The sequence below is a fragment of the Balaenoptera musculus genome, chromosome 6 (genome assembly GCF_009873245.2).
Source record: "Balaenoptera musculus isolate JJ_BM4_2016_0621 chromosome 6, mBalMus1.pri.v3, whole genome shotgun sequence".
Taxonomy (NCBI): domain Eukaryota; kingdom Metazoa; phylum Chordata; class Mammalia; order Artiodactyla; family Balaenopteridae; genus Balaenoptera; species Balaenoptera musculus.
In genome coordinates, this window is record NC_045790.1 from 93951666 (window position 1) to 93970343 (window position 18678).

Here is an 18678-nt window from a genome sequence, read left to right on the forward strand (position 1 = left end):
TCTTTATATTTTCTTTTGTCTTGTACAATGAACACATACTTTTGTAATTTAAAAAGTTTTTCTTAATAAGCTTTCTAAACCTACTTAGAAACCAAATGATACTACTCTCAAATTAGTGATCTCACTCTCAGTCTCAGAAAATTACATAGATAGTTGTTGGGTGCAGTGTTTTTTTAAAATAGCAAAAAATAAAATAAAATAAAATAGCAAAGAAATGAGAAATAAAACTAAATGTCCAAAAATAGGGCAATAGTTGAAGGAAAAATAGTTTAACAACTTAATGGATTACTATTAAGCCATAAAAAATATAATGATTCAGACTATACTGTCACATATAACAATAGGTAAAAATTGGTCAGTAGAAACAAAAACACATTTGTTACCTCTAGGTAGAATTACATCATAAAATAGACCATAATGGGAACAGACCATAAAACTAACATGATTAAATGAAAAATATATTACATTGGGGAACTGCAAATATGAACAGGTGATTTATTTAAAGATTGCCATAATGTGGTTTCAAAAGTAATTTTTAAAACTTTTTTAAGAATACTCTAAACAGTGTTTTACATAAAAACAAATATTTTTAGATGAGTTGGACAGTTTTAAATACTTTAATATGTGTTTGCTGAAAATTTTTCTACCAGCTGAGTTATTCCACCATCAAAATGGGATGAAAACAGAAAAAGGAAGGGGTTTGGGTAGGTAAAAAATTCTGTGCATCCTTCCTGTATTAAAATAAGCCCAAAACAGCCCACTAACCTCTGTCATAACAACTACTGGCCAGGGTTAATACTTATTTTCCCCAAAATTAATGGAATGTTAAATCTGTTTTAATGGAAATCTCTTGCAGGAACAGACATGAAACCTGGGCTGATTCACGCTCCTGAAGAAGGTATTCAACAAGGTCCCTAATCCCTGAATCAAATAAAAACTTGTGATTTGTATCCCTCCACTCTGAGGTGCCCAAAGGCTTGGAGGATTGTGGGGACTGCGCTCCCCGAGGTAATGGTGACAAAGCCCTGTTAGAGCATCCAGGTTCCCTTGAACAAGCAGAGATGGTCAACTGATGCTCCCAACTCTGAAAAGAAAATTCCTTCAGGGAGCTTTCGACTTCTGTCTCCACAGCTTCTCTCTTACGGCTATCCGGAACGCCTTGCCTTAAAATACTAGGTGGTGCATGAGAACACTCTGTGCATCTTCCTGGCTCTGTCAGCCTTGAACCTAACCTAACCCCATGACTCCAACCCCTTCTAATCCAACCTACTTCTAAGAACCAGCCTTGAGCAACATCCATACCTATTACGTGCCTGGACCTATGCCCAACCTGATCCCAAACACCGCCTGGGTGACCTGCCTCTGCCTTGTCCCAGACGGGGAGCCTGAGGTCCTGGCTAGGTTTCCACGTAGTATCAGCTTAAGGAGAAGATATTCAACAGCAAATAAAGGCATATAAGCTGATGAAGCAATACCAAAACACGCTAAGTAAAATACCCACAGTTACTTGGACTTCCTGAATAAATATTTATTATGAATGAGGAATTAGGTAGTGCTCAAAAAGAAAAAGCATGAATCTTATCTTTTGTTTCCTCAAATATATTTTCCTCAAAAATAAGAACAAGCGAAATAAAGTACTTGTCAGTGAAACTGGAAGACTGAAAATTATTTTGAAATTACCAAAACTAAGTATTTTAATCAACTGATTTAACACACTGGTAAGAAAAGCTGAGTTGCCAAGTACTTTTCATTCCCTTTCACAGAAAACCCAATCCTTGTCCAATATTCCTTAAACTTGGAATAGTCATTATAACTGAATTAGTCTTCCATGGGATTCCTTAGCCCTTTAAATTTCTTTGATATAACATCACTACTGTTCAATGGGTTTTTATAAAATGTGGATTATGTATAACAATTTAGATACTACACATTTCCCCTAAAGCAAGCATCCAGCATATAAACCTAAGATAATGATTTTGTCACCCTCACTGAATCTGAAAAGTTAAAAACCAATGTAATTTCAAGTGTGGGCAAACTACAAACTATGATGTTAATGTCTCAAGAATTTGCTCAGGGAAGTCTTCATCTTTGCCCACTCTTCGTGTTTCCAGAAGTATCAGTGCTGGTGTCCAATGTCAAGATGTTTGTACCACCTGAGCCTCCCAAGGATGCAAATACTTGGAGTTCTCCCATGTTTAGCTTGAGCTTGTCAGACTAAATTAGCTCAGTGGCACAAGAACATCAATTCTTTGAAGGTGAAACAGCCAGAGCAAAGTTGAAAATAAAAAGCATGAAGTCACTGCATAATATGATGGAGAGAATGATTTGTGCACATTATTCTGAATCTTCTATTTCAAGACAAGGACCTTGAGGCCTGGAAAGGGTGGGTCCTGTCAAAGGTCCCATGGACAGCGGTGGGGAAACTGGTACTTGAATTATGGTCGCCTGTCTTACTTAGTCTCAATCAGTCCATTTAATTTATGGATATCCAATTTAAAATATTTTAGAACTCTTCACCCAGCTTTAAAAAGGGGGCAGGGAAATGAACCCTAAAGCCTTATCATGACAAAATAAGGAAATAAAAAATAAAAATCCTAACACAGCAATAATTCCAAACCATTATTTAAAAAATCACTAAGAAGCTCATTCAGTCATCAGATCTCCACTTACTAAAACTTAACTTCAGTGTTCTACTTTCTCACACATTATGCACACTTACTAGATTGGTAATTACACTACATAGGATTTTTTTTTTAATCCAACCAAAACTACTTCTCCACATCCACACAGAGCTCTGTACAGTTTCCAGTGCAGAGCATACCTGCAACAAATGCTATTATTATTTAGCAATACACAAAATTGCTATAATACAAAACTGCTTCAAACACACTGGCACCCACCTCCCCCAAAACATTCTTTCTATTCCTCTTTGACTTTTGTCAAGTGAAAAAAAAGCCACAAACAGGAAGGCCCACTAAGTATCACAAAAATGCCAACTCATCAAACAAAAAGGTGTGCCTTCCATCTGTCGTTCACTTCCAGTACTTTATTTTGCTTACATTACTCAGTTCTTCCATGACTCTACAATCCCGCACACATCCCACCTCGACCCTTCACTGAGTTAACCCCTTCTCATTCTGCAGATCTAATCAAATGTCACTTCCTTAGGGAAATCCTGAATCACCCCAAAGTCAGATGAGGTTCCCCATTTAATTTCTTCTGAAACTCCCTGTGCTTTTCCCTTGTAACACTCATCACGTTTGTCCATATATTTTTGGGTGCTCATTTGGTCAATATCCGCCTTCCCACTGGACTCTGTTTCATGCCCCCAGTGATGATCACTGCTTTATTCCCCACTCTAGTCCAGCTATTAGCATAAGAACTGGTACCGTGCATATAATAAAGACCTGTAGAAGAATGAATAACCCTAATTCCACATAGAACAGCAACAAACTAGATCAGTGTTTTTCAAACCACCCTTCACAGACAGATCAGTGTTTTCAAAACTTCTAAATTATGACCAACAATTCTTTTAAATGAAAACGAACAGATTATAACAGAAACGGAGAGGGGGGATCATGTTTATTATATGTAGTAAGCTGCATGAAACTGTCATTTTCTTCATATATATATGACCCTTTCTAACTATGGGTCATGGTCCAAAAAGTTGGAAAGCCACTGAACTGAATGTCCCAATACAACTCCTCCCAACTTCCGACCAAAATGCTCAAAAAGGTGCACAAAATGGCAAAACTGGCAGCAGTACTAGAAAGAGGCAGGGAAAAGCCAAAATCTAGGCATTATTTCCACTAACTCTGTGAAGGATCGGCAAAAAGAAAATTCTTGAACCACATGAATCTGAAAGACTCACACTGCACCTTTGGAAATTCAACAAGTCAGATGCTCTGATAAATGCAGAAAAAATTCTGAGTCTAACTCAGGAACGCAGAAGATACAACTGGCCAGATAAAGATGAGGACATACTCCAACTACTGGGAGGCACCTTTCAAACTAGCATAAGCAAGGGGACCCCAAGTGCAAATGAGGGTCAAAACTAACTAGAGACACACACAAAATACTGCTGCAGATTTTATTACAAACTAGAATACATAAGTCTAAAGTCTACACTTAAAATTTAAGCTATACGCTGAAATATATATATTGTGTATATATATAAGTATGATGGAAATTGAGAAGCGGCAAGAAGGCAAAAAAAAATAAAGGCATACTAAATTCTCTGTTGTGCAGAGGAGTGGGATCAAAAGTTATTCAGTTCTTTGACTTTGGGAACCAGAGAAACACAGAATCATGAATGTATTTGGAAAACAAAGATAATCACTAGTAAAGTGAAAACTAGATTTGGCCATTTAGAAATAGTTTATATATATGAAACAAATGATACATAGAAAAAGACAGAAAATAAAGTCCAGAAAGCATATTAGATTGAACCGTAGGAAACTGCCATTTTTATAGGTCAAAAGCAGTCAAATAACAATTTCATATGACTCAATCCATCAACAATGATAATAATAATGTCAGCTAATTTGTTCAGTGTGCGAGGCACTTTTAAAGGATTAATTGAAAATTTATGTATGCATGTTGTTCCTTTACAAATAAAAAATGTAGTCCTAGAGACATTATGTAATTTATCTGAGGCCATGCAGCTAAATACTGGTGGGAAGAAGTAAACCAGTGCTTTTCACAGTACCTCTCAGAAAAAAAAACTTAAAGAATTAAGGTCAAACATATTGGCCATAACAATAAATATTAAAGGAATAAGTTTCCCTTTGAGAGGTATGCTAAAATCCAATTAAATGTTGCTTATAAGCAAAAATATATGAAACAAAATGACAGACACCAAAAGTTTAAAATCAGAAGGATGAGTGAAATTATTTTAGACAAAGAAAAGAAGAAAACACTGGCAACATTAATATCAGGAAAATAGCAGCATGTAGTTCCAAATGCATAAAGGGTTATTTTATATTGATAAGCATAATAAAGGCCTAACAGTAATCTTTATGCATTTAATATTATGTTAACACATAGAAATTGCTATAAAGAAACTGACAAAAGCCCATTTGTAGAGAGAGACTAAAGGACCATTATTATCAGTCTGTGACAGCTCAAGTACAGAATCAGGACATAGAGGATATGAATAATATTACTATAGTGGCTGAGTTAGTAAACATATCTGCACTTGTCACCTGTAGAAACCATGCTCTTTTCAATCCTCAGGACACAGAAATCCCTAATAGACAATAAGTAAAAATTGTACAAACCTCACTTAATTACCATGATAAATAAAACCAATAATTTATGCAAAAGTTTATATGTAAACAATAAAGCAATATTCAGCCAAGTCATACTAAGCCGCTAGTTGCATTCCCAATAAAGTCAGGTATTAACAAAAATGTTTACTTTCTCTGTACTGTTTTAAATTTTTAGTGATTATATTAGCACAAAACATAGAAGTTAAGCTATCTTCATTTTTTTAACTGCCACCTTCAGACTTTTATATGAAAATTCCTCCTCCCTCAATAATGACTGACTCAAAATTTAAAATAAAATACTGCTCATTATTTCAAAATCATTGAAAATGAAGTCATGTATGTCAAAGATGACAACAAAGTTGATCAATGTCTACTCTTTCATTGAAAACAAATGACCTAATATCAACTCAAGAAGTGAGAACCAGAGTTTTGTCTATTTTCTTGATTTTTTTTCCCATCAAATCAGCCCATCTTTTTCTTTAATCAATGTCTCCCTCCTCTTCTATTCTCACCTCCCAGTTTCACTAACCTATCTGAACTCACCTTTCAAGCCTCCACATAAATGCCACTTTCTCAGAGAAACTTTCCTCACCCTCGCAGACAAGGTCACCCTGCTTTCCTCCCTAATTCCAATTACACTTGGAGTTACTTATTCAGAGGCTATCTCCTTCACTAGATTGTAAATCTCATGCAGTCAAGACTGTGTCTTATTTACTATAACATGTGGAGATGGTAAATACATTGATTTTTTTGTTCAAAAAATTTCAGTTCAAACAAATTTTTAATTCAAAATATTTGAGTTCTACGTGCAAGGTATTACCCTAAGGGTATTACACTGGGAAAACAGCAGTAAATAAAACAGGAATTTTTTTTTTAATTAATACTTTCCCTCATCAAAGAAGTAAAAACAATATAAATGCAATGGAGAAGAAAATATCAGGCGAGCTCGGTAAATGGGAAGGGTTATACAATGTTAAATGTAGTGATAATTAGAGAAGGCCACACTAAGAAGGTGACATTTGAGTTGAAAATGATGACAAAGCAACCATATGGATACCTGGAAACAGAGCATTCCAGCAAGAGGGTACAGTCGATGGCAAAGGGCTAGAAACCACAGTCTACTCTGTAGATAAGTCCATACATGGTTCTTGTTTAAAGTAAGGATAGAACTCTGGGAACATGAGTACCTAAAGATGGGCAGAGAAGCACAAACTCTTAAAAGAATAAAGAAGCAAATAGAGATAGGAAATGATTAAATATGATACATATTAAATACCGTGACTATCATGTGGTCAATGGAAAATTAACGTAAAAGATTTTAATGGCATGTGTACTTATGATACAAAGCAAAATGCTATAAATATTCAGTAAGATCAAATATTTTAAAAACTGCAAGAGTTATCCCAAAATGGAATAAGGAAGTTATCCCTGAGCAGTGGAACTATGGTTGAGTCTCCTGGACTTTCCAAATTCCAAAATGAGCATGTACTGTTTTTACAACTTTCAAATGGAAATGAGTATAATTTTAAACAATCATAATGGCTTAGAGAGAAAAAGGCTGAGAACAGATTATCTTTGCTCTATCTTACTGCAAGAAGGCATGCCCATATCATTCCCTGAAATGAAAATATATTTTTAATTGGAAAAGATCTTTTTTTTTTAACCAGGTAAAGAGCAAAGTTCTACTGTATGTTATTTTTAACCTTCATCAAGCAATTAAAGCTTAAATTTACCTGACCAGAGTTTATAAACCCCCATGGCAAACTTGCTGGGGTTTCTCAAAGTCTGGGCTTTAGGCTAAGAAGTTTTTCAGCTTGTCTTTTATTACAGTGATGACAGTAATATGATACTCAATGCTGTTAGTACAGCAGTAAACTAAAACTATATTTGCAACTCCACTCAGGCCCCAAATCACCAAGAATCTTCCAATTCTTTTCAGGATTTTTTTTTCCTTTGCCGGAACAGATTGTTTCGGAAGCTTTTATTCATCTCACAGGAACATCAAACTGAAACTCCATCTCCTTTGTATCATACCAGGACCACCTCATCAGAGAAGCCATAGTGGATGTTCACTGAATGTTTGACAACCTACAAAACTATTTTAAGCACCTGCTGGATAGAAAAAGTACCTGAAGAATCAAAATATGACTTACTGTCCTTGTTAAGACACCTAGTACTTATATCAATGGGAGAGAATCCTTTCACAATGTGTTCGGATATCAAATCATCACACTGCACACTTTAAATATCTTAGTTTTGTCAATTACACTTCAATAAAGCTGGGAGAAAATCTTTTTAAATAATTTCTTAAAACCCACTGAGTATATATCACTTTTCTCACTCTAAAACTTCTCTCCAGCTTATCACATAAATTTCACTGGTATTTACTCTGACATATAACAAGTACTCCTAAATACTGCCATGCTTTAGTTTCTCAGCTAAGTTGCAAGCTCAAATTTCCAGCTACCAGCTGAAAATCTCTGCCTCTTTAGTTTTACGCATGTCTAAAACCAGCATGCCTCACTGAAACAATCCTCATAGTCTCATGCCACTGCTCTCTGCTAGTGGCATCAACGTGCCCTTTTTTGTCCCCAGAAGCTCCCTGCACCCCTCTGTTGGCCCTTCAAGACTGACCCAAAGGGCTCCCCTGGTGGCGCAGTGGTTAAGAATCCGTCTGCCAATGCAGGGGACACGGGTACGAGCCCTGGTCCGGGAAGATCCCACATGCCGCGGAGCAACTAAGCCCATGCACCACAACTACTGAGACTGTGCTCTAGAGCCCGCGAGCCACAACTACTGAGCCCGCGTGCCACAACTACTGAAGCCCACACGCCTAGAGCCCGTGCTCTGCAACAAGAGAAGCCACCTCAATGAGAAGCCCGCACACCGCAACGAAGAGTAGCCCCTCCTCGCCGCTACTAGAGAAAGCCCACGCACAGCAACAAGGACCCAATGCAGCCAAAAGTAAATTAATTAATTTAAAAAAAAAAACAAAACTGACCCAAAGCAGACCGCCACTCGGCCACATATTTTAACCCATCCCTCACATGCAGCTCCCGGGCCTTCGTTATGACTCCTCTGCACGGAATGAGCTTCTCAGCCCACTTGCCCATTGAGGCCAGAAACCTCCTGCAGATCTTTCCTCTACACCAAGGTAGAGTCACTCTCTCCATCCTCAGATATTCAGATGGCACTTTGTTTAAACCTCAGTTTACAATATTCATCACTGTCTGCGTGATCTCAGGCATTTGTATCCATGACTCCCCATGTTTAGGAGCTGGTTGAAAGCAGGGAACCATACTTTCTTGGTGGTTGTTTTTCCTTTTTTAATTTTTTTACTGTAGTGTCCTCAGCCAAGCTTAGGGACTGAATCTCATAAGCGTGCAGAGATTTTAGCTGCATGAAACTGAACTGACAGGGTCTCAGATAAAGGGAGGAGAGCACAGATCCTACTGAATTTGGAAAAGCCAAGTCATCCTGCCCTAGCCTTTGAACCTTTGGGTCTCTGTGTCTACTCAGAAAGAAAGCAAGCAGTTCTCTGTGGAATTATAATAAATACCGGGTACAGAATGAATTCCTCCTCTTCTCGACATGACAATAATCCCTCTCCCAACAAATCATAGTCCAAGATGGCAAAGCAGCCCCTTAACAAAAGGCAAATCTGTTTCGGCTGTGCTGCTCCCTGGGTAAGAACTCTCCATCCTTATCATCTGCTGATTGCCGACTGCTGGGGGGGGGGGGCCTCGTTTAATGCTCCCATAATGAAACCTGCCTATAATGAGTAACTCCCCCTATCTGCTCTGCTCTAGAAGCAGTTGATAGGCCTTCCCCAGCTGCCTTGCTTTGCACCTAACAAAAGGTTCGCAGATACCCACCCCGTACTTCTAAATGCCCCTCCTTCCCTCGCCAGAGACCCGGATGAAGTAGAATCCTGGTGGAAATAACATTCTGGGGCAATGATGTTTGTTGTCTTGGTTGTCACGCAGCTGGAAATCGTTTTCTTGTTTCCCATTCATAATAGCCCAACCTTCCCATCTCTGGGACAAGAACCCTTTTTTTTTGTTTGTTTTTGGGGTTTTTTTTGGCCGGCCACACGGCTTGTGGGATCTTAGTTCTCCGACCAGGGATTGAACCCGTGCCCCCTGCAATGAAAGCGTGGAGTCCTAACCACTGGACCGCCAGGGAATTCCTCATAGCATGCTGCACCGATTCAGGAAGAGCCATGCAGGCTTCTGGGACCTCAAACGTCTGGCCCACGGTGGCAACCTCAATCACTGCCTCTCTAAAACTAAAAGAGGCAAGAGAGAGCACATGCACGCACAGACACATACCCCACGTGCGTCAATATATATAAACACAAACATTAGGTTTGTATAAGCAAAAGTACAAGTATGGAAGGCTGTGTAACAAATTCATGACAGAGGGGTTGGTTACATCAGATGGGTAAGCTAGAAAGAGCAGAGGGATATTACATTTACTTTAGACACATCTGTATCATTTGAATCATTACAAAACCCCCATCTTTCTATAAATGAATGCAGCTATCTTCTTCTGGTGAGAACACTTTCTACCGTGCTCATACCCGAGTGACTTAAACAGGATGAGTAAAATGCATTAACGAAGCAGCGTTCACTGTGGCGTGACCTCAAAATAGGTCTGACTTCCCACCAAGGCTAGGTTTGGATTATTCTAGGAAGCGAGTCATCAACTGAATATAGAACCTCAAACACAAATTGGGTCACAAGTAAGAATATCTGAAATAAGAAGGAAGCAAGCCAGGGCTACAGATAAGACACAGTTATGTCTATCTCTAGACTTGACTAAGAGGTAAACTAAGAGGTAAATCTGGGCAAAGAAAGTTTCAAGTTTATAAAACAAAAATGAGAATACCAGGATCCATCTCTTCTCATCTTGTTAAGAAAAGCTAACTGACCTGAAGACACTGGGCCTAGTTTGAAGAAAACATTCCTAAAGTTGAAACTCAACAAACATGCTCCATATCTGAAGATGTTTCAAAAGAACTTCAGTCATGAACATAATATGATAGAATGCAAACTCCTTGAGAGAGGGGACCTTCCATGTCTTGTTTCCTACTGTTCCCCAGTACCTAGTAGGTGTGCAACAAATATCTACTGCATCTGGAATAAATGAACAAATTAAAGATTAAGGAACAAGTAAACGAAAACTAGAATTAGCAACCAGATAATATCAGTGCCTATTCTTACTTTACAGATATAAAAAGAATGGGACTTTGACTCATTCAGCAATAACAACACTGGAAATTAAAAGCCTCTTGATTCCCTCTATCTTGATCACCTTTTTCTCTTCTGTGTTTCTTGCTTTATCTCCTAGGTTCCTCCCAGATCTTAATCTCCTAGGAGCCTTCCCTCACCCTCACCCCCACCCCATGCCCCTGAGGGTCAGGTGCCCCTGCTTGGTGCTCCCACAGTGCCCTGAGCTTATCTCCCTCGTCACACCTGTTACACTGAATTGCAATCATCATCTGTTAATATGTCGGTAAGCTCAGCTCCTGCTGGAGGGTAGGAATCCTGCCTTATTCATCCCCACTCCCGGCCTCCATCTAGCACCTAGCACAATGCTTGGGTTATAGCAGGCGGTCAGTTCAGTGCTGCTAGGGGTAGAACAGAACTTGTTTCCTCTGCCACCAAATCATGTCTCCTTCCAAAGAGCCAGGAGTATCCTTCTGTTAGGGCCAAGTTTCAGAATGAAGGCAGCTTGGGGATTGGTCAAGAAGAACCACTTAAACATAGAGGAAGAAAGTTGAGTATAGCAGACTTACATGAAATCGAGTCCAGTCTATTGTTCTGAGATTTAAGAAAATGGGAAAAAAGAAAACTTGTTAAAAAGGAATGGTTCACAGTAGCCCTCTCTGTATAGTGAATCCTAAACCTTAAGAAGCCAAGGCACACATGATGGCCGTAATGAACAAGAGTTCCTTTAACAACAGTTTCAACCTTGGAAATCCCAGCCCAAAGAGATCCATAACCAGGTTTTATTAGTCCAACTTTCTCTCTTTCAGAGAAAGAGGCTGGTTTTGAAATCCCTTTCCTTTATCTCCATATTAAAGAAAACAAACACAACCTGATCTACCTCATTCAGGCTTACACGTATTTGTTTTAGCACTGGACTAAAGTTAAGAGTCTGCCCTGTCCTTACATCACTTTTTTTTAAAACAGTACCACAAAAATCAAATAAATTATAGCCTAAATCCATGCATGTAGTAAAACAGTCCTCTCATTTCTGAAAGAAATTTGAATGATACATGAACTTCAAAGTTGAAGTTTCTACAGTACTGATCAGATGACAGGAGCCAACATCCAAGGATTGAGACAATTTTCTTTGCCCCACACCCCCAGGTCAATAATAGTAACAACAACATTACTTTGAAATCATACCAACCTGCTGGGGAAAAAAAAGGCAGGGAATTTAAATAAAATCACCAAAACCAGCACTCTCCCTCCCCCTCCTAAAAAAACCAAAAAACTTTGAGTTACTTCAACTTAACTAATTTAATTAATTGATTAAACGTGCCAAACCCAAGTTCCCTTGCAGAAGATAAAACAAACTGCTGGGAGGATCATTCATTCAAACTGTATTCAGAAGACAGTAACAAGCAGCTGACCTAATCTCCTTTCATCATCTGTCTCCTTGTTAGCCCAGCACCTCCAGATTCGAAGGCAATTAGAAGACTTACTCAAATCAGCTCCACCTTTGACATGCAGCTGAAACGCCACCCACTCCCACCTTTGACACAGAGGTATTGCGGTGTGAGAGGAAACCTCCAGAGTTGCTGGAAGTTTCTCCCAGATGGAGCCCACAGAGATTCTTCCTGTCTGAGAGATAATGAGCTATACACCTTCGCTCTGGGGAGTTAGGGGAAAGAACAACAACAACAACAAAAGAGGCAGATGACCAGAAAGGAGGTTGTCAGAGAAGTATTCATCTACAGCATTGGGCAAGCTACTTCTATTGGAGGTTAAACTTAATAAAGGGTCTTCGTGGTTGCGTCAGCCCTCACTGCAACACCAAGGGTCCTTCTCCCCTCTCCCCAACATCACCCCCTTACCTTTTACAAGGGCGTTAACCCCATTTCTAAACTAATAATAATTCTCTTCTGTGCTGCAAATATTCAACCACTGTGAAATACTATGTATAACATAAACACAGTCAAGAATGTCGGTTGCCATTAGATTCACGTTTCAATTAGCATTAACTAGCAGGCCCTTCCCTAAACAAAAACAAAGCAAAATGCTTTCTTGGTCAGCTCTGAGCCTGGAGAGCAATTTTAACCCACATGCTTCAAGGGCCTCGCAAGGTCCAGATGTAACACAGTAACATCATTAATTTTCACTAAATTAAATTTCTCAAAAGGCCACTATCAATTTGGGGGCAATATTCTATATTCTGTAACCTTTCTATAATCTGGATAAGCTGGCAGCAGTGCCCTGAAACTCACTCGGCATGAGTTACGAGGGTATGTAATGGAATCAGGGCTCAGGCACCTCTCAATCATTTCAGCCCTCTCTATGCCCAGTATTTGTGACTCAGTGTCTTCCTGCGTTGTGGGTTAAACCGTACTTCCCCCTCCCTGTCCCTAGGTAGTACAATTCCTTAAAATAACAGCCAAGGTCTCCACAATTTATCGCCTTGTATCTTTCCAGCCTTCATTACCCCGGACTCCAGCTACATAGTTCACTCCCCACCATTCATCTTTTAAGAGACACATCATTTTCATCCTTCAAGTCCCTTTTGTGAAGTCTTCCCCAGAGACAGAATTTAATTTTCCATTCCCTGGCATGCCAAGTTTCTTGGATTCTACAGCTGCCACTTAGTTATGCAACCCAGCTGCTATATATTGAAGTTAGCTGCATCTTTTCCCTCTGTACTGCAGCTCTTTCTAGAGCCTCCCTTTTCTCATCCTTGTATCTGCCACTGTCGAAGGAATTCAGTAACTGCTTATCCAATTAAAATTTCCTCCTTTTCTCCCAACTTTCTAAGGCATCCATAATAGCTCTCCATGAGATAGCTAAATAACACTACAGGGATTTGGAACATAGCGTGACATTAGAAACCAAATAAGATGCTGAGTTAGCAAGGCCAGAGCAAGCTTTCAGACTTTAAACCAAGTTTTATCACATCACACTTCACTTTTAAAATACATCATGTTCCTCAAGTGTGTATGCATATAGGTACCAAAAAAAAAAAAATTAAATAAAAGGGAGACAGGCCACACATCAAGCACAGATATTAAAATCGTGACCTCAAACTAAATTTCAGGTCTTGTTATTTGGACACTTAGAGCTTCCCAGTGAAAATGATACAGTATATTCTGCCCAGGTTGCAACTTTCCTTACTAAGCATTTGAAATAAGATTCTCCTGCCTAAAAATCATGAACTTCAGACTGACTGTCATTATGTATCAAAGAGACTTAGCAAGTGAGAGTTTTACTTGCTTTGAATTTTCCAGTAGGTCTAACAGTCAGAACAGATTCAGTAAAACCTTGAGAAGTCTGTGGTAGAATCTTCTTTTAAATCAAATTACTTTTCGGAAAAGATTAGCTTCAAATAAAAATAGACGTTTCAAACTCAGGTGTTGAAAGGGCTGCCACTTACATTCCCATCTCTGGTAACTTTTCCCATCACTCGCAGAGATTTCTGAGACCCACTGAGTGCCCTCAGCACTGAGCAGCAGCTCGCCTCTTGAGAGACAACGATGCAAATGGGAAGTTGGGCAGGTCAGACTACAGACTCCAAGTCAATTTTAAGGTTAAGTAGCTCACCCACTTTAATAAATAATATGGGTAATGGACGACTGACTGGGGTGAGGTGGGGTGGTATTATTGATGTCCTTGTGCAGGAGGAAAGAAAAACCAGGGGAGAACCGACTCCCACCTCCAGGTTCTTCTCCCTCCAGGCATCTCCCACTGCTGCTTTTCCTCAACCCTCTTGGCCTTCCTGCCCTCCCCCCTTACCTCCCAGACTAACAGTTGACACTTCCCTTTACTCTCTTCCTACCGTTCTAACATGGGATAACCACCCTCCAGTTTGTAGTTATGGGGGGGGGGAGCTGGAAGGAACAGCAGAGATGATCAAACCCCTCCATTTTCCAGATGAGGACACCGAGAAGGAGGACCGGCTGACCTAACCGGCTAAAGTCGCACCGCTAGGGGACGTGGTGTGTCTGTGGGCTCAGATTATGATAACCCAGTCCTCCTGCCTGGCCCCTCAGCCCGGTCTTCCCGCCACACACTACCTCTTTCTCTGGCTACTTGGCTTCTTTATCCTCAAATTAAATGGTATCAAGAAAAATGCAGCCTTAACAATGCCGATCGTTATTCACAATTTTGCTTTTGGGGCAAATATGCTCTGGCCTCCCCAGAACTGGAGAATCAAGGGCAGAAACAAATGGATGACATTATGCATGTGTGTGTTAATGCAATTTAATTCGGTCCAAATAGCCATAACTTCAGTACACACCCTTTTTCCTTGGGGCTTACTACTCTTATTTGACAAGGGAATAGTTTCTTATGAGAATGAACTTAGCAGTTTTAAACCAGCACGGTCTCCCTCTGACCCGAATTGCAAGCTTTGAATAACAGACCTCCTGCTTCACAGTTATGCTTAGGCTGGGCAAACGACACTTATGCAAATAGGTGAAAAACACGCACTGTTAAAAGCCCGAAGGAATAGAGGATTTTGCTCTCATAACTGCAGTCACCTGTTTTCAAGATTCATGTTTGTAAATATGTATCTATTCCAATGGGAAACAACGCGTTCATAGTGAAACTTTAACAACCCAGCGCTCGCTGGAAACCCACATTTACGAAACCTCCATGGATTTCAACAACAAAAAAGAGAAGTAGCAGCAGAAAGCAGCAATCTCAGGCCCCAGACTGAAGGCAGCAACAAGTCCTGGATACCGTCATTCTTACACATCAAAGTCCAAATGGCAGCAAAGAAAAACAAGAATAAATGGGTAAATCCATTCACAACAAACTAGTCCTGCGCACACGCGCGCGCACACACACACACACAACGAGCCCGTCTATTTCAAAACCAACTCAAAGCCAGGTCCCTCCCTTGCCTTAAATTCCCCAGTTACTTGATAAACGTGTTTGTTAGACGTCCGGACAGAAACTTAAGTTTAAAGTCCTCAGGCGGGGAGAGACCGCTGCGTGGCCGGTGAGAAGCAAGTGGTGGGGAAGCTCGGCGCTGCGGGGCGCGGGGACCCCCGGCGGGCCACGTCCACCGGGACGCGACTTGGGGGTAATGTCGAGCGCCTCCCGCCAGCCTGCTCGGGCCCCCACCCAGACCCAGGTAACCGGAGACCACCTACGTGTCACTTGGGCGGGTCCCGGCCGCTGGCACGGGGCACAGCGTGGGCCCCGGGGAGCGCTGACCCGGTTGGGAGACGGGAGGGCCGGCGGCCCGGGCGGCTGCGGCCACTTCCCTCCCGGGGCTCGATCAACTGGTTGGCTGGGGAGGCCAGGAGCGCCTCGCCTCCTGCAGGTCGGCCCGCGAGCATGCACACTCACCCACACCCGGCACAGGCGCGCGCGTACACACACACACACACACACACACACACAGCCACAAAGCCCGTCTGCCGCAGGACAGCGCGATCCCAGCGCGCCGTTTGGCGGCGGAAGGGACCCGGCGAAAGCTGGCTCCGCGCTCAGAGGGCACCGTCCCCTCGCGCCACCCCGCGCCGCGCCCGTCCCTTTACCTGCGCCCGCCGCCGCCGCGCGTCCGGCTCCCGCCGCCCCCGGGCTGGCTTCAGGCTGCGCGGTCAATCCCCGCAGCCCCCGCCCCGCGACCCGCCGAGCCCGGCCCTCCGCCCGCCCCTCGGCCGTCGCCCGGAGCGGGGCCGCCCCCTGCGCCCACCCCGCCGGGGTCCCGCGCGCGCGGCCGGGAGGCCGGGGAGGGCTCGGCGGCGCCGGGGCCCAGGCCGCCCGAGATCCCGGCAGGCTCCTTTGGGGGACAGGGGCGTCGCGGCTCCGGGAGCGTCAGCCGCCGCTCGGCCCCGACTGCTCCGGCTTTGGCGCGCTGGCAGGGCGGCGGGGGAGGGGGGCGCCGAGGGAGGGCCGCGGGAGCAGGGCGGACGCCAGCCCCCTTCTTCCTCCGCCTTCTTTCTTTTCTGCAGGCTCCACGTAGCACAAGTCAGCAACTCCCACACCCCCCGACTCCCTCCCCCTGGCTCATTCCCTTACCTGGCGCGATGCCCCCAGAGCCCCTACCCTCTGTGCTCCTCCTCCCCCATCCAGTTGCCGGACTCCCCGCCCCGCCTGCAAGGCGGGGGCGGAGGGTAGCCCAAGCCTCCCATTCATCATCTTCCCACCGCCCCCCACCCGGATCGGACCCACCCGCGGCTGGAGACCCACGGCCTCCAGCTCCGGATCCCCATCGCCACCCGCTCCCGCGCTCACCTCTGCGACCGACAACTTGCGGGACTCGGGCGGGCTCCCCTACACGTTGCATTTTCATTTTGTCGCTCTTCTCTCCCCACTTGAAAAGCTCTGGAAGACATCGCAGGGCCCGCAAAATCCCCGATGTCTGGCCTCTCCCGTAGTTCCGTTTCCGAACTTTCCCGGAGGCACAGACTTTCTCCCAGCGCAGCCTTCAAGTCGAGGCTGCAAAGAACGCAGAGTCAATTTTGCTGCCGGAAAGGTGCACACGTTTCCATTTCTGAGTTTTCGATTGCCTGGGTCTGCAGACCAAAGCAAGTGTAACTGTGCTCCCCTAGTTCTCCATATCCATGATTATAAATTTCTCTTCCGCTTTCCCAGTGTAACTTTGCAAGTGCAAACTATCAATTTAGAAGAGTAATTAAGGGCGGGGAATACACACCTGGAGGCGTGGGCGGGAGCGGCGCAGGACTAAGGCCTGGGGATGGTTCTCGGGAAAGTGGCGGCCACAGAGATTCGCCCAGGTTCTGGAACAACACCCGGTCCACCGGGGGGCTCTCCAGCCGCGCCACCCCCTACCCACCTCCCACCCTTGGCTTCCTGGAGTGTTGGCAATTCTCTGCCTCTAGCTCCACTGCTAAAGCCGCTACACAACAAAAGTAGCAGCTTACAAGTAAAAACTGGGCAAACTCTAGCCTGAAACGGCACGTGGGGTCTACGACAACAGTATGTCAGGGAACTTGGCAGGACTGATACAAGTACATATAAGAAAGAAACGCAGAACCAGGAGGGAGGGCTGCGTTGGTGGCGGTCACTCGGTAACCTCGGGCTTCGCAGAAATGAGAGGTCACCGGAAACCGCACAGGGCGGGGAGGGGAAGACTTCTTGGTGGGGATGGAAACGTCTCAAGCTTCCAGTGAGGTCTGCTTCGAAGAGAACGTGACCGTCGCCCGCAAGTGACTGCTTCGAACCTTGACTGAGTTCGTCTTGCGGATTTCACAGGACGCTCAAAGCTAAACCCTGACTGCTCATCCATTACTATCTGAAGCTGTTTCCTTTTTCAAACAATGTATCAAATCCCCTTTGTTAAAAAATCAGCCTTAAACAACTCTGCTTCCTCTCCTTTCCTACCAATTTATCATTTATTTTATAATAATCCATTAAAATGTGAAAAAATAAAAATTTTAATACATGCACGGTGCTAATATGTTCATTTACAGCATGCAGAAATGCATATAAAAACTCTCTTATCGCAAAAATAATGAGAGCTGATCTTAAACTCTAAAAAGAAGATACCAGGACAAATAGGAAAATGTCCACTATATAATCTAAATATAATAAAAAGCATGTATTGGTAAGAAAAGAAAGACTATACTGAAAGGGACTTTTGTTTTCCACCATAGCTCTACCCACCTCAGAAAAATCACTTAGCTCATTTTCCTGTCTTCTTTCTAGTACACGCTCTCTGTATTTACTGTTGGGTTTCTCAATACCAAAACTTCTATATCTAGTAAAAAGAATATTTTAAAATTTTATTTAAAATAATTAAATTATTATATTAACTACAGTAATAGTATCACATAATTAATTAATTTACAAATTAATTATTTCAACCTTTCACCCTTCCTCATAAATCAAAGATAAAGTGCAAATGAGTTTCTTGCCTACCACTCAGCTTCATGTTTTCCCAGGATATTGATTTTACCTCTTACCATCTTAAGGAATATGGTTGCTTCTGCTTTGACTATATATTAACTGCCTTAACTACTCTGTGGTCCTTTCTAACATCAAATGAGGAGTTCTGTCCACACAAGACATGTATTCAAGAGTTCCAAGTTATTTGCTTTAAAAAACTTTCTTTCCTCTTTATTTGGCCTACCATGGCCTAGAATGAATTGGAGAGCAAAGTACAAGGTCAGCCTGGACAGACCTGTCTCCCTGACACATGTGGACCTGTCTGAATGAGACTGCTCTTCACCCAG

General features: G+C 42.6%; 1 protein-coding gene across 4 annotated transcripts in view; it reads right to left on the bottom strand.

The window, feature by feature from the left end:
* Nucleotides 1-17822, bottom strand: part of LPAR1 (lysophosphatidic acid receptor 1) — a 156473-nt gene extending 138651 nt beyond the window's left edge. Inside the window, exon 1 of one of the 4 annotated variants that reach the window (XM_036856485.1) lies at nt 16718-17822. The gene's annotated coding sequence lies outside the window, so the exon portion shown is untranslated. Of the gene's footprint in view, nt 1-15627; nt 15943-16017; nt 16168-16717 lie in introns of those variants that run through there. The other 3 variants (XM_036856487.1, XM_036856488.1, XM_036856486.1) reach the window with 3 other exon arrangements.
* Between the last annotated feature and the right edge of the window lie 856 nt (nt 17823-18678).